Source organism: Drosophila nasuta, chromosome X (assembly GCF_023558535.2).
Source record: "Drosophila nasuta strain 15112-1781.00 chromosome X, ASM2355853v1, whole genome shotgun sequence".
Taxonomy (NCBI): Eukaryota; Metazoa; Arthropoda; class Insecta; order Diptera; family Drosophilidae; genus Drosophila; species Drosophila nasuta.
The window spans coordinates 4397769-4413533 of NC_083459.1; the positions used below are offsets into that span (position 1 = coordinate 4397769).

A 15765-nucleotide genomic window follows, 5' to 3' on the forward strand; every position below is an offset into this window, starting at 1 on the left:
AAATATATTTGTGCTGATAACCAACAATATTCAATTTATTTCCAGCTATTTATTAAATTTAAGTTTACTTAGAATTCAAATTAGGCAGCCCACTAATTATATTTATTTTAATAGAATGTTGACTACTCGTTACCCCATTTTTCTGCATTTAAATTGGATTCAGTTTGGAATTAATATCAACATAAAAATGAAGGATCTCTTTAAAATAACTATTCTAACTATTAAAATAATTATTCTTAATTAATTATTATTATATTAATTATTATTCTTATTCTTAAAAAAAACTACAAATATACCTAAGATCATATTTGGTAAATCGATGAAATACTACATTCAAAATATACCATACTAAAAATACCATATTGTCAGACAAAAGTTTCCAGTTTCAAAATTAAGCTTGTTATTCGTGCGTGGCGAAAATTTAAAACAAACTTCATCTGCGTGCAAATATAACAAGTGCTATAAAAAAAAATGATATCTCTCTTTCTTATTGTCTTCGAGATCTCTGTGTTCCTACGGAGGGACGGACAGACAGACGGACATGGTTATATCGTATCGACTGTTGACGCCAATCAAGAATATATATACTTTATGGGGTCGGATATGCTGTCTTTTGCCTGTTTGCCATTATAATACCTTTCTTCTTATGGGTATGGCATACAAATTGTTCTACTTACATTACACAAAGCAAATAAAAGCACAATGAAGCAAAATGTATTTTTATCACAGCACAATATTGATTTTCTACGTTGTTCTATATTTAATTGGACATGATAATAAGAAAATCAATGTTGATAATATAAAAACAGAATTTAGTTTTCGATTTCAATTAAATTTAAGCCATTATATTGCTTGATTTGGAATACAAAATAATACAATATATAAAATAAAAAAAAGTTTGTTAACTAGTGTAGAAGTTGTGCTGCAAAAGAAAAGAATTTTGCAATTGGCAACTGCAACAAATCATGCGAATAGCAGAATGATTGTATTCATCACAGTTCTGCTCAAACTATATTTTGTAAACTCTGCGGATGCAAAAGAAAATGAATATAGAAATATGTATACTATATGTGTGTTTGTGTGTGTGTGTGTTAATGAAGCAACTAAAGTTGATGAGCCAACGACAACAACAATTGATTGATAGACAGCTGTATGTGTGAAAATATGCCTCAAGAGTGTGTGTTGGTGTGTGTGTGTGTGTGTGTGTGTGTGTGTGTGGTTGGCTTGGAGCAGCAGTTACAGTTACATAATTACTAAAATTGATTTCACAGGCCCGCGGTGCTGAGTTGCTCCCAAAAAATCGGGTGTCTTTGCCATCGCCAAAGATGATGACATCAGGCAGCAGATGGAGAAAAAAGATAGAGGAGCAGAGAGAAGAGCGACAAGTGGCAAGTGGCAAGCGGCAAGCTGCAGCACGAAATGCGTTTTGGTAATTCCAAAAATTGAAAATAATCATAATACTTACTTAGTAAGTTATGAACAGGCGCAACTATGAGACTGAGAGACGGACAGCAGACAGCAGACAGACAGCAGACAATGGCCTGGCCAAGCCACAGAGCGAGAGGCTTACCCTGTGCCTGTCTTTCTATCTGTCTGTCACGCCAACCAAACACATAAGCAACGTGCCTGCGGTTGTTGCATTAAGAGCAAATGCCCAGCAAAAATAAAAAAAAGTCGAACTCCAAGTCGAAGTTGAAGTTAAAGTCAAAGCATCGTGCAACGGTGAAAGTCTTGGCTGGGTCAAATCAATCAGCCTGGGCGGCGACCTGGCCAAATGCCAAAAGTTGTTCGTTCATTTTTCCCTCATAAGTTATTTTTCATTTGATTTCATATTGTTTTGTTTGTTGTTTTTATCGTTTCGTTGCGTTGCGTTTTACTTTTTTCTTGATGTGACTGCCGGCTAATTAATTTTTCATACACCATTTTTGAGTCATTTTTCCCCATTTCGCAGACTGCCTCCAAAAGCAACGCCTAATTATGTCATTAAAAGCATTTTCAACGATTATGCGTTCCATGAACACGCTGTCGAAACTTCTGCTCCGATTCATTACACTCACATACTTGTGAATCATGGTGTGAGTCTATCTCTGAGTCTGAGTCTGAGGCTGAGTCTCAGCCACTCATTAACATGCCCATGATCTAAGCTACGAGTATAATACAATGGCGCAAAGCGAACGCTGATCTATTTCCACAAGACTCTGAATTTCCAGAAGAAATCATTTTAAATGCGCTTCAAAGTAAATGCGAATATTCATGACTCTTATGTTTATGCATTTACTGAATATAATCAAGCAAACTTGCATCGTTTGCATATAACGTATACCACTAGTTGTACTTAGCTGATGCTAAAGTAATATTTTCGCATACTCAAATGATGTTTTGAGTGTACAAAATGTATAATTTAAACCACAATATGCACAATATAATTAAACTCAAAGATTGCCACACAATAAGTGATGTGTTTTTTGTTTTGTTTTTGGCATTTTTAATACTAAATTTGCAGTCTTTAAACTGTTTTTATATTCATTAAGCAAGCACTCGAAAATTATACAAAAATAATAATAATATATAATAATAATAATAATAATATATTATAATTACAATTTTCTGTATTCATTTTATATTATAAATAAATTGAAGTTTTATTTATTTATTATTTATATTTTTATATTTCAATTAAAAAATTATTAATAAGTAAGTTCCACTCAAAGCTGTGAATATAATTTAAGTATAGTGTCATTTGAACAAAATTATAATTTCATTCGAAAATTATATAAAAATATATTATTTAAATTGTAATATTATTTGACTTCTTATTTATTTTACCTTTTTTATTGTTATATTAAATTATTAAAAAGAGTTTACATGTCAAAATGTGAATTGCGTGCATTCCAATAAGTTAAATGGATTGTGCTAGATAAATTTGCATAAATTAAATATTGAATTGCATAAACAGAGCATTGGCTTGGGTATAATTTAAGAACAGTGTAAATTAAATGAAATTATAATAGAATAGTAAAAACTCTTCAAAGATGTTAATAAATTTGAAAGGTAATTAACAACAATTGTAGTGATTATTATGTTTGAAATAAATTCTTATACTACTAATTAAATTGTTATTATTAAAAAAAATTCTATATCTGTATAAGTCTGAGTTTGGTTACTTCAATGTCGCAATAGCTTGATGTGATATATAGGATATATAGGAACTATATATTCTGATATATAGGAACTATAAGTTACATATATTTATAAAAACAGATGATGCTAATAGTGTTGCTTGGCAATCGTTATTGCGTATAAATTATTGCCTTAAGTTCAAACTGAACTTTTTGAACGATTTTAAAGTAAAGATTAGTTCCTATAAAGTGTGAATGAAGAAGACATATATTCTTTTTAACCATAACGAAGTTATTAAAAGATTTCGGATGCATTATTTTATATGAGAAAATCTTTGCATATATATTTCGAAAGGAGTAACAAAAATATTTGAAACCATTACAATAGCTTTAGATCACGGAAACATTAAAAAATCGACTCTAAATATTTTTATTGAATATAAATTAATAATAAATATAGTTATTATGAATATTTCAAATACATTGGTTTATGTTATTAAATACATTTTGGAAATTGTTGCAAATATTTAAAATATAATTTGAATTAGAATTCAAGTGACTATTTCTAACAAGATGTTATCAATGCAGCAACTGAAAACGTTGAGCATTTTCCCCATCACGAGTTTCCATGTTTGTAGATAGTAAAAATCACCAAACAATACCGTGAAAAGGGCTTTCGACTTGTTGCCCTCTGCAGCATGAGCATGAGAGAGCAGTTGCCACTTGTATGTATTTTTCTTCTGTTATTTTTTTTCGGGCCTTGTTAAAGTGTTTGGCTGTTTGCTTTCGTTGGCGCATGACGAAAGGCTTTTGGACAGCGGTAAAAGTGAAGCAGCTGAGCATTGTGCGAGCTGCTCGCGCGCTTGCCACTTACCACATTGGCCAAATATCTGGCCGAAAGTAAAAGCACAAAAAAGTAGAGCGAGATGGCAAGCAAACAAGTCACAGCACGACACGAGACGAGAGACGAGACGATGCGAGACAAGTGTGTGGTAAGTCCGTAACTGGCAATCGCCTTAGCGTGCTTGACTTGGCTGACTTGGATGGAAGCATAAACGTTTACATATTTGGCCAATGACAGCAGGAGCCGGAAATGACCGGAAAGTCAAGCCAAGGCTTTTCACATTGCGCAAGAGATCTCTGACGCCGATGACCCGCAACACGTCACAAACACAGAGAGAGAGAGAAAGAGAGAGATGTATTTTGGGGCGCCTCTGCGGAAGCTGCTGCTGTCGCATAACGATCAATCAATAAGCAAATTATTTATGCATAAGTAGATATAAATCGATCGTAACATTATTGGGTCTTCCATTTTATTCGCAGTCATTTTGTTGCCTCGTTTTGCTGACAGCGAAATTTTTGTTGATGTTTTGTTAGTTGTTATTTTGTGTTTAGTCGCAAAATCGAATGGCCATTAAAATGCCAAAAGAGCAACTGTAAAAAATTGTGTATTTTATGTTTCTTTTATTTTCTTTTCTTTTCCGTTTTGGCAGTGGGCAACAAAGCAAATCAAATCAAATCAAATCGTCATTATGTAACACTATTATAAGTTTATCTTTTTTTTTTGGGTCCACAACCCACAAAGCAAAATATCTTCGTCCACTTAGGCAGCTGCATCTCAGAGTTCAAGCAAACATACAACCACACTATATAACATATATATAATGTGTATAAATATGATATCATAGTCGCAATCAACTCACTGATGCTGACCTCTTCAGCACATCGCTTTTAATTAACAGTTGCAAGAGTAGCCCAGACATCAGTCAGGCTTCGCCAGAGGGGCAAGTGATGAATGAAGCAACCATTAAAGCCACCACATGATAAATGTGTTAGATTAAAGCCAAATAAGACTTGGCCAACAAAACACTGAGTAGCACATAGGTAAAAACAGAGAGAAAGAGACGGAGGAAGACTAAGGAACTGAGATTAGTTTTCCTACTTTAGAATTATCCTCTGCTTAGCATAGCGAGAACGTCAAAAGCTTCTTTTGGCAACTGCTTAATTTGGTTGTTAATTAATATTTAATTACACTTTTACTTTGAATCTGCAAGTACTGGAAAATTCGAATTATAGAAGAGGAAAATAGGTTGTGCTATTTACTTGAAAGTATGTTGAGTGTTTATCTAAAATCTGTATACTATGAATTTAACATAAATTCTACGAACTATAAATCACAAAAATCTTATCATTCAATAAAAAAATTGTTGTATAAGTACTATAAATTGAATTTAAGAGCTATAAAACTCAGAAATATTTAAATATTTGGGGATTTATTTAAAAAGGCTAGATATCATTTAAATTAACACTAACGTGTTATTCTAAAGCACTGTCTTATTTTTTGCGATATTTACTTTTGAGCTGAGGTTGTTCTATTTAGTATTAAATATACTACTTGAAGAGTTTGCCCAGTTACGTCACCCTTTATTTTATGCAAAGTTTGATTTCAGTTTTGAAATATATACATGGCTTTGATTATGATTGCTGTACACTGTGCCAATCGCCTCTTCTGATATGTGTTGTCGAATTTCAAAGCAGAGACAGATTAGAGATAGGTAATCAACAAGTGTAATAAAGTGATTGGCAAAAATGTTTTCTGGATCTGTTTTCTATGCTGTGTGTTTCTTTGTTTAGGCGACGGACTGAAAAAAATGTAAGAGGGGACAGGCTTAGTGGGCGTGGTCAGGCATTTGAGCTTCACAAAGATTGTCAAACCTGCTTAGGTGCCCTTTTGATCAACGGTTGCTCAACAGGTGTGCAGAATCGCAACAAGTTCACGAAGCTGAGCAAAGTGTGAAAAAGTGATTGCCAAAAATTTCTCAATATGTGAACCAAATGAATGTGGATGCCTTTGACTAGGCGGCGGACCGAGATATTAGCGAAGGCGGACTGGATAAGTGGGCGTGGTCAAGACGAAGGGCTTCAGAAAAGTTCAGCTTGGTTAAGTGTGTATGTGTGTGTGTGTGTGTGTTTTTGGCATTCCTATTGAACTGATTTTCATAGAAGAAATCAAGCAGAAGACAACACATACACACAAACACATGCACATGCAAGTTGAGGAATGTTTGTGAAGCTCGCCTGCCTGACCACGCCCATTTGGCAGATTGGCGATTACGATAATCTTGGTCCGCCGTCTAGTCAAATACACCTACAAAATATGAAACAGATCAAGATAAATTTTTGGCAATCACTTTTTTGCACCTCAGCTACTCTAGTATCAAGTTCTGCAATTCTGAACAACTGTTGAACAACAGTTCATCAAATGTACATTAAGCAAGCTGGGAAATCTTAATAAGGCTCGTCTGCCTAACCACGCCCCCTTAGCAGATCCGCCTTTGCTATTATCTCGGTCCGCCGCCTAGTCAAACACACAGACAACATTTGACGGACATACGTACAAATTTTTGGCAAGGGTTTTTTCAGTCATTCACTTAAATCTAGTATCATCACCACAACTGTTCAGTAATACCCACAACTGTTCAGCAACCGTTGACTTAAAGAGCCCTAAACACACACCCTAGAAAACTTGTCACTCTTTGTGAATCTCTACTGCCTTCCATGACTACTTTTTACATTCGTTCATTCTAAAAACATACCCATACAAATTTAATACACAAAGCCAAATTTTTGGCAACCCATTTTTATATACTTTTAAGCAAATCAATTACCAAATGTTTGCCAGCAGTTTAGTCTAAGCATTTGCAATTGAGAAATTCTCTGGCAGTAAACAAGTTAGTATAATCAGAAACTAATTTCGAAATAAGTAAAGCTATAGGTCTTTGAATTGGTACTAGATTTAAAGCTAAGATTCATTTTGGGAACTTTTATGTTTTACTATAAAATATATATACATATAAAGTCGACTATTTTTTTGTGTTTTGTATGAATTCCTTCATTTTTGCAATTAACTTAAAACAGAGAAATAATACCAAAATCAATCTTAGCTCTTATTGAAGTGCTAATCAAGAGCTATAAGATTCATATTTACTAAAAATAAAAAAATGCTTTGGTATATATTTTTCACTTTCAAGAATATATAGAAGAGATTATTCGACAATTGACAGCAGCCAGCTTTGTCACTGTGCATCAATTGTGTTCAAAATCGATCTCATCATAGCTTTACAGGTTTTTATTATGAAATGAATAACATACATATTATCACGGTTTTTTAAGAAATACTTCTGTATGGCAAATTACGCCTACAGCTGTAGGGTCTTAGCTGCTCTGACTGAAAATCTGGTGTGTTTAGTACTCTATAACATATTTTGAATGTACTAGAATGTACTACAAGAAACATATATCAATATAGCCTTAAGTATTACATATTATTATTATTAAAGCATAGTGTAAATTTACTATTGCTTGCTGCTTTGGCTAATCCTTCTGTATATTTTAAGAATAATACAGCACTGTTTTGATCTTATTCAAAATGTGTAGCGGGTCTCTCACAATCGAGCAGTCGACTGTAATTTTGTTAATTGTTTTTTAAAGAGTGTTGAACATCTTTCTGCATGTGGATTTGATGCGTAACTTTAAAGATATGTCAATAGTAACTTTAGCTTAATGCTGAAGAAACGAACCTTCTTTTCCGTAAGTCTGGAAAAATAACTTTATATAATATATTCGAACATAAATTTCTACCTCAGACAAACTTCTCAGTGTTCTTTTTCAATACAAACTGCTTATTAGTTTATTATTTATTTCATATGAGATTTAGTCTCAATCTGGATTTAATCAGATTTGTGTTTTCTTCTCTGCAATCAGTTGGTGAGATTTATTATCTAATGGCTTGACTAGTGTTCGAAAATCGAAAGGTTATGCTTGGCAAACAAATCCCTCATCAGGTTGAGTGCGTCTCTTTGGCCCTGATTTAATGGGCTTGCGGTTTGTGTGTGTGTGATTTTTATAGTTGGAAAGTTGATGCCGCGTTTTTTAAATAATAAGCCAAGGTTTAATACCTACTCTAAGAGACCTAAGCTCTCCACCTCCTCCTCCACCTCCAGTTTTCAGTCTGGTTGAGCGCAGCTCGCATCAGTTTTTTGGCATTGTGCTGACTTATTGGGCCGCAGCTTATTTATTTATTATTATTATGATTATTTCTTCGGTTTTTTTTTCTGCTTTTCGGCTGAACACAATGCGATATATTCCAATGGCAGCCAGAAATTTCACTTTCGATCTGCGCGTCTGCGCGATCTTCAGTTACAATACAAAAATAAACAACAAAATGCGATACAAATTTTTTTGGTGTGTATAAATTTGTGGCACAATATTTATTTGTTGCCCGCCATCGATTTGTTATTGTGCTCCAACTAAAAAATTCCCAAAACGATAATGATGATGATGATGATGATGATGATCAAGCCTCCACGCATATTCATTCTTCTGGCACAGGTGAAGGGAGGACTACAAAAGGGGCATCAAGAATTGTTGCGATGTTGAAATGGTAACAAAAAGGCGGCCAACAGACAATTCAGATTGAGGCATTTGTCTAGAAAATGTCAACTTCAGCTTCAATTTCGATTCGAATGCGATTCGAAAGCGAGACAGAGACAGAGACGAAGCTATGACTATTATTATTATATTTTATGCATAATTTGTGTGACAAATGCAAAGACTGAACGAAACGAAAAAAGAGTGAGAAATGCAGTGGAGCATTGATAATCATGTTAATTGCCTGGCCGAATTGTTGAATACATATTATGAAAAGGGCTGCGACTCAACTCGAGGTGTGGATTGGACAAATGTGCAGCAATAAATAAATTGTCGCATTGCTTTTCACACACACAAAAATAAAAAAAGAAGAAAAACAGTATCTATTTTGAAACTGAAACGGGTGCCGAATGATGAAAGTCTATTCTACTCAAAAAAAAGTGACAAATATTGTTTAGTTTGCGTTTTGTGTGTACTCACAACAGAAACAACAAGAGTAACTAACTAACTTTCATTCTTGGTATCTCTTTCTTCTCTCTCTCTCTCTCTCTCTCTCTCTCTCTCTCTCTCTCTCTCTCTCTGATAAAGATACCTTTTTGTAACGTTGCCTCAACACTTGCTGCTTGTTGTCATTTGTTGTTGGCTTTTTGGGTTGCCACAGCGCTCTGATTATATGGTAGATACTGTTTCATTTGCTGTCAGTTGTGCGCACGTACGTACAACACAATCACAGTCACAGTCACGGCGACAACAAGAACAACAAAATAACAACAACAGACATCTCAACCTCACAAGTGACACAACGAGCAAACACCGAAGCGTTAATACCTTGCAGCAGCAAAGAAAACTTTAAGAATATTTCTAAGTATTTATTAGAATGCCTAAATTTGTATTTAATATTTATATTTATTCTATTTCTGAATGTTTATATTTATTTTTGAAAGTATTTAAAATTTTATTTAAAATTTATATTTAAAGTTGGTATTTATTAGAAAATTCTATTTATTTAAATTATTAAAATAATTTTCGTTTATAAAATTACGAGCTACATCTTTTGTAATTCTTGTGTCATTCTCTTCGTCATAGAATTTACTTATTATCTTTAGATAGATAGTTTGTAAATAGAATAAAAAAAAAAACTTTTGCAAATTATTATTATAGCCAATTTAAATTGTAGCTAACCATTATGAATAAATAAATAAATAGAATTTATAAATATTAGTCTTTACTAACAAAAAAATAATTGAGGTAAATAACATATAACTTTTTAACAATTCTTATTATTTATTTGTGAAATGCATTAAATAACAATTTTATTATTATTAATTCTTTAACACATAATAAATACCGAAGAAATCTAAGAATATATAAATACATGTTTGTGACTTCTGAATATATTAATCGTTTTAATTTATTTTTTTCCAATAATCTTTATTAATTTCTACACTACACTAAAAGGAACAAATATTCAAATAATTTGTTGTTCATATTTTGTATTTAAAAATATTGAAAGTATCCACTTTTGCCCGATTATTTCTTAATATTTTTATTGGTTAGTCTTTTTTGCACTTAAAATGCTTCAACTTTTGTGTTATATAATTTTTGAAATTTATTTAAGGGCCGGAAGAATGTCAAGCAATTGAAGTAGAAACATAAATTTTGTCATTATGAAAGCAATTTAATATATGCAGATATTTAGCAGCATTTACCTTAGGATTAAATATGTAAATATGTGCATATAACATAGAAATTTTTTTTTTATTCTGAACTATAAGTCGCTAATCTTAGAGGCGATAGATTAAAGTAAAATTAAGGAATTTACTACATTTCCTCTGAAATTAATAAAATAAAACAAAGGAAAAGTAGATATTTCAGACTGTTTTCTAGCGCTTACCAGAATCGTGATACCCTCGAGCTTAGAAGACAGAACTGAATGTGATGTCGATTATGGTTACACGATAGTTGGCATGGGTGCTCTGCAATTATGACGATCCGTTAGCTTTTGGATGTCAGTTCGCTGCTGAGCGCATTGGGGCAATTTGTACGCCCAGGAAGGGGCCTCAGAAAGCTTGGAATGTTCTCGCAGCAGCCGCCCCCAAAGTGTTTTCACATCAACAGAGACAGAAAACAGAAAACAACAACAACGAAAATAAGATGAAAGAAACTACAGTCGAGTGTGCTCGACTGTGAGATACCCGATAGCCATTTTGAATAAGCGCAATATAATTCGGTATTATTCTTACAACTTACCCAAAATAATATTGGAAAAATACTAATACATACCGCAGGCTACACTGGGTGCATTGATATAACTTCTAAAATATACCAAATGATATATTTGGTATGTTGATATGGCTTCTATAATATACTAAAGTATATATTTTGTATATTGATATAACTTCTAAAATATACTAGCGACTATATTTTGTTTATTGATCTAATAATATCAACAATTTTGATCTAAATTAATATACCGTAAAATACTAAAAAAATATATATCAAGGCTATGGCATATTGATATAAACCAAAAAATATACCGAAAGCTACATTTGGTATATAAATATGACTTCTATAGTATGCCAAAGGCTATATTTGGTATATTGATATAACTTCTAAAATATACCAAAGGCTATATTTGGTATATTGGTATAACTTCTAAAATATATCAACGGCTATATTTTAGAAGTTATATCAACAATTTTTATTTAAACTAATATACCGTAAAATACCAAAAAAAATACCAAATACCATTTGGTATATTGATATAACTTCTAAAATATAACAACGGCTATATTTGGTTTATAGTAATATCAACATTTTATATCTAAACTAATATACCGTAAAATACCAAAACAAAATACCAAAGGGTATATTTAGTATTTTTATATAACTTCTAAAATTTTTATCTGGGGTCGGATCCTTTTTCCTGTTATATTAACTGCAGACCCAAAGCAAGCCCTTCTACCCTATATAAAGCGGGTATAGAAACTGCTTTGGGAAAAGCGCAGAAATATATTTTAGACGAGCAAAAGTCTATATGAAGTTGTATCAAATAACATGCACTTGGGGGCACTTTGCTTTGGCTAAATTAAATGTGCGCTTGATACGACGGAGATTTATTTTAATCATTGTCGTCGACATTGTGGTGCAAAAAGTGAAAATGCGAGCGAGCAGGCGAGCGAGTAAGCTGTTTGAAAATGCGTTGGGTGGCGTTGGCGATGGCGATGGAAGTGCAAATTATGAAATTAGTATTATGTGAAATGGAGTTAAAAGTGTGATTAACTCGACGCGTATGTAAAACTGCGAGCCAAAAGAGACAAAGACAAAGACATAGTCGACAGCGGCAGCAAAGACAAAAGCATTCAAGCATTAGACATAAAGCATACGGCATAATAAGCTCACAACAATAACAACAACAACAACAAACGGCAAACCGCAAACGCCAAAGACAATGAAAGTCAAGTAGTGTGTATGCGTGCGTGTGTGTGTGTGTGTGTGTGGCAATTAATACCATTTCAGTTAGTTTCGCAGGCGACGCAGTCAACTCTTTTCCAAGTGAGCAAACTTCAGTCAACTTCATCTTGAGCCCTGCAACAACATTGTTGCTGTTGTTGGTGGCTGCTGCTGTTTGGCTTATTAGCGATGGCACTTAGAATTGGTTTTGTCAGGGAGAGAAAGCCACGCAATGTAATGTGTGTAATGTTTGCCCAAAAAACCGCAAGCGCAACGTACCAAGCGAGCTGCATGCTAGTTCAAGTTCGTTGCCTAAGTCTTTTGTTCTGCATGCGGTAAAACGCGCAAAATAAAACCACATTCAACAAACAATAACAAGACAAGCGACTGGAAACTGTAACTGACAACATGAACGCGTTGAATGTGTGAAATTATTGCCAAGAATTTGCAGCAAACACTGAATTCAATTTACGATTTTCGTTTTCAGTTTGTAATTGCTTCTGTTGACTTGCCCGATATATACGAAATATATGTGTATATATATATATATGCTGCACTGAGCCCAATATAAGTTATAATAAAAAGAAAATGCACAATTAATAGACCATGAACACGACGCTAGCTAGACGCTCTCACAATTTTCGAGCTTAATTTATTATCATAATACATATTAATGTCAGATCCACAGAGATCTGGGCTAATCACTTAATCATTTGCCAGGCTAAATAGAATCATTTGGGGACAATTAAACTTAGTATAGAATTATTTTTAGCACTCACCACTTGAACAATAACTATTTATGCTGTGATTAACTAAACTTTTCGACGTTTAATTTGAGCTGCGTCAAATGTTTGCAAATAATAAATTAATTACTGCTTTTAATGGTCGTTGCCTTGTCGTCGTTTTTCGTTTTTTCGTATTTCTTTTATATTTTTTATTTTTTTTTTTTTTTGGTTGCTCAACAACTATTTTGAGTGAGCGCACATACAAAAAACAAAACACAACAATTTTTACAGATTTTTCGCAAAATATTCGAAAGATGAAAAATGATGTTGCAGCATCAGAGAAATAACGAAAAAAACAACAGCAAAAAAAAACAAAAATCCAATAAAATGGTAAACACGCACAGACACGGTTTTGGGTTCAAGGATTCGTTCGGTTGTCGGTTGTCGGTTGTGGATAAACGGCGTTAACTTGTTAACGCGCACAACATGCAAATGTGTAAAATGCGCGCGCTTGTAATGAAGTTGAAGATGGAGATTAGAGATTGAAGATTAAAGTTTGGGCGATAGCACGAGGCGGACGAGTAGCGACGATAACGCGAAGCCGGTGAACGGTTGGCGATCCGTCAAACACGTTTCCCAGTTACAACTTCCCAACGGAATGATTTGGCCAAATCTGCAGCAGCAGCTTTGAAGCTGCCACCGACAGCGAAGACAAACGCAGCTCAGATAGAGAGAGAGAGAAATTGTCAGCCGGAGAGAAAGAGCTTAAAGCCGGCTTTGCATGGTTCAGGTGCAACCAAAAGATTGAGAGAGAGTCTTTCACTCTCTTTCACTCTCCAGCTCTGCTGTGCATGAAAGTCGAGAGATGAGCGACGAAGTCGAAGTCGAAGTCTGCTCACGACTCGCACCCCATTACAATTTAGATCGATGCTAGATCTGTCTGCTACTGTTTGCATTTCGGTTTCATCAGTCTCGGCACTTGTTCCATTAGAGAGATATGATTGATATTTGCCTGGCTGATAAGAAACACAGTTTTAATTTAGTTGATCTGCTTTCGGCAACTTTCTGCTCATATATCAATGCATTTACTCGTCGCAATTCACAATCATTAGCCAAACTTTAATGGAGACAAACTCTTAGCTAATTTGTGCAGTATTACAATTTGCACTTATTTTCATTTGCACACCATAAGTCTTTTGCTAACGGATTGTCTGTGTCTAAGCTTAGCAATTCACTCCATTGATTTGTAGTTTTTTCATTCAGTAAACTTATTTTATTTATGTATTTGATGTTTGCCAACTATTTTTGATCATTTTTTATTGGCATAACATATTGCTTTTATGTATAGCATTTCTCCTCAATTTATTAATACACAGAAATAAAATATTTAGAATGAAAAGTCGATTTTACGATCTTCAAAATAAATATTCAAATAAGATTTTTAGTTTAAAAAAAATCTTAAATCAAGAGTTTTATTTTAAAAAAATTTAGTATTTGCCTTTTAAGAATAAAAACATCTTTTTTAAAGATAAATATATTGATTCAATATTGAAAGAAAATTACAAATCTTAATTGAAGAACATTTCGATCTTAAAAAGAAAGTATTTTGTTCATGTTTCTTAAAATGTTGGAATTCCCTTCCTTTAAAATAGACACTTAATCTTTGGTGTTGTTGCTGTTAGTTCAGTAAGTAAAGATTCCGTAAATCAAATTACCGTGTGTTGTCGTTGTGTCTTAGACTTAAACTCTAGTCGGTTTTGATCTTTATTTAAGATTTAGCTTCTTGGTTTAACTTTGAATTTGGAAATTTTTCATCCTTTGAAGCACAAGATTATAATCTAGAATTTTTAAGAATGGGGAACGTAGAGTTTTTGTGGAATTTTGATCTTGAATTAAGAATAAACCATCTTGTTCAATTTTTACAACATATGTATTATCATGATTCAAGATTTTATTTTTGATTTTAGCATGTTTTTTCATTCTGAGTAGCTTTATTATTTAGTAAAGTTATTTTCTTCATTTATATATATTTATTTAATTTTTTTATGTATTTATTTTATTCCTTATTTAATTCTCCATTATTTATTTTATCATTTTTTATAATGTACATATATACTTTTAACAAATTTGTAGTTTGCTATTAAAAATACGTATTTTTAGGTTTCTTTGAAGCTTGTATTATTGATTAATTAATAAATGAGCTAATTGGTTTATGGCTTATTAAGCAATCTGTTAAGTTTAGCTTAAAAGTGAGATCATAATTTATTTTGAATTTAGGCAAAATGTTCTTCATATCTATTTTAGATAATAAAATATTAATTACAGCTTGAAGGCCTTAGTCGTCTTAGCTCATCTTATTCCAATAGGGAATTGTATTCGCTATTTCAATAAAATAATAATTTGAAGGTAATAAATTATCAAATAATAATTACTTGTCTCATTCACTATGTTTAAAATATTTGTATTGAATTCGTTTACCATTTAAAAAAATAAAGAGTCATCTATACTCAAAACTGGAAACAACAAACCTAACATAGCTTTAGGGCAGCATTTAGTTTATAACTTTCGAATTGCACATTCTTTGTTTGTCCAGTTGTTGAAGGAGTGGCAGGTTGGCCGTTGCACCTGGCACCTGGCACCTGGCACCTGACTGTGCTTCAACCATCTCAGACTAGGGATATGCTTAATGCAACCTTCGCTGCATTCGCTCTTGATGTGTTGATGGTGTTACAAATTTAAACACTTCGTTGCGTAAGTTTTAATTGCATAAACCAGGCGCAGACTGTTTGCTGCCATTGTGATGAGTTCACTTTCAAAATAAATAAAAAAAAATAGTGAGTAAAAAGTAGGTCTAGCTTATAGGGCTTGGCTACAAGATACCCAAGCTTTTGGGCCTACAAAACTTGCACATTTTGTGAGTGTGAAAGGCAGCTTCACACATAGCAATCCTTAGTACGATTTGTTATAAAAAAAAACTGGGTATAACTATAAAAAAAAATAAAAAAAAAAAAAAAAAAAAATATGGGCAGCTCAGCTGT

General features: G+C 33.1%; 1 protein-coding gene across 2 annotated transcripts in view; it reads right to left on the reverse strand.

Moving 5' to 3' along the window:
- The window catches only part of LOC132796135 (GATA zinc finger domain-containing protein 14), a 221033-nt gene extending 208122 nt beyond the window's left edge, over window positions 1-12911 (reverse strand). The window contains exon 1 of one of the 2 annotated variants that reach the window (XM_060807194.1): window positions 12782-12911. The gene's annotated coding sequence lies outside the window, so the exon portion shown is untranslated. The remainder of the gene's footprint in view (window positions 1-12781) is intronic. The other variant, XM_060807191.1, reaches the window with a different exon arrangement.
- Between the last annotated feature and the right edge of the window lie 2854 nt (window positions 12912-15765).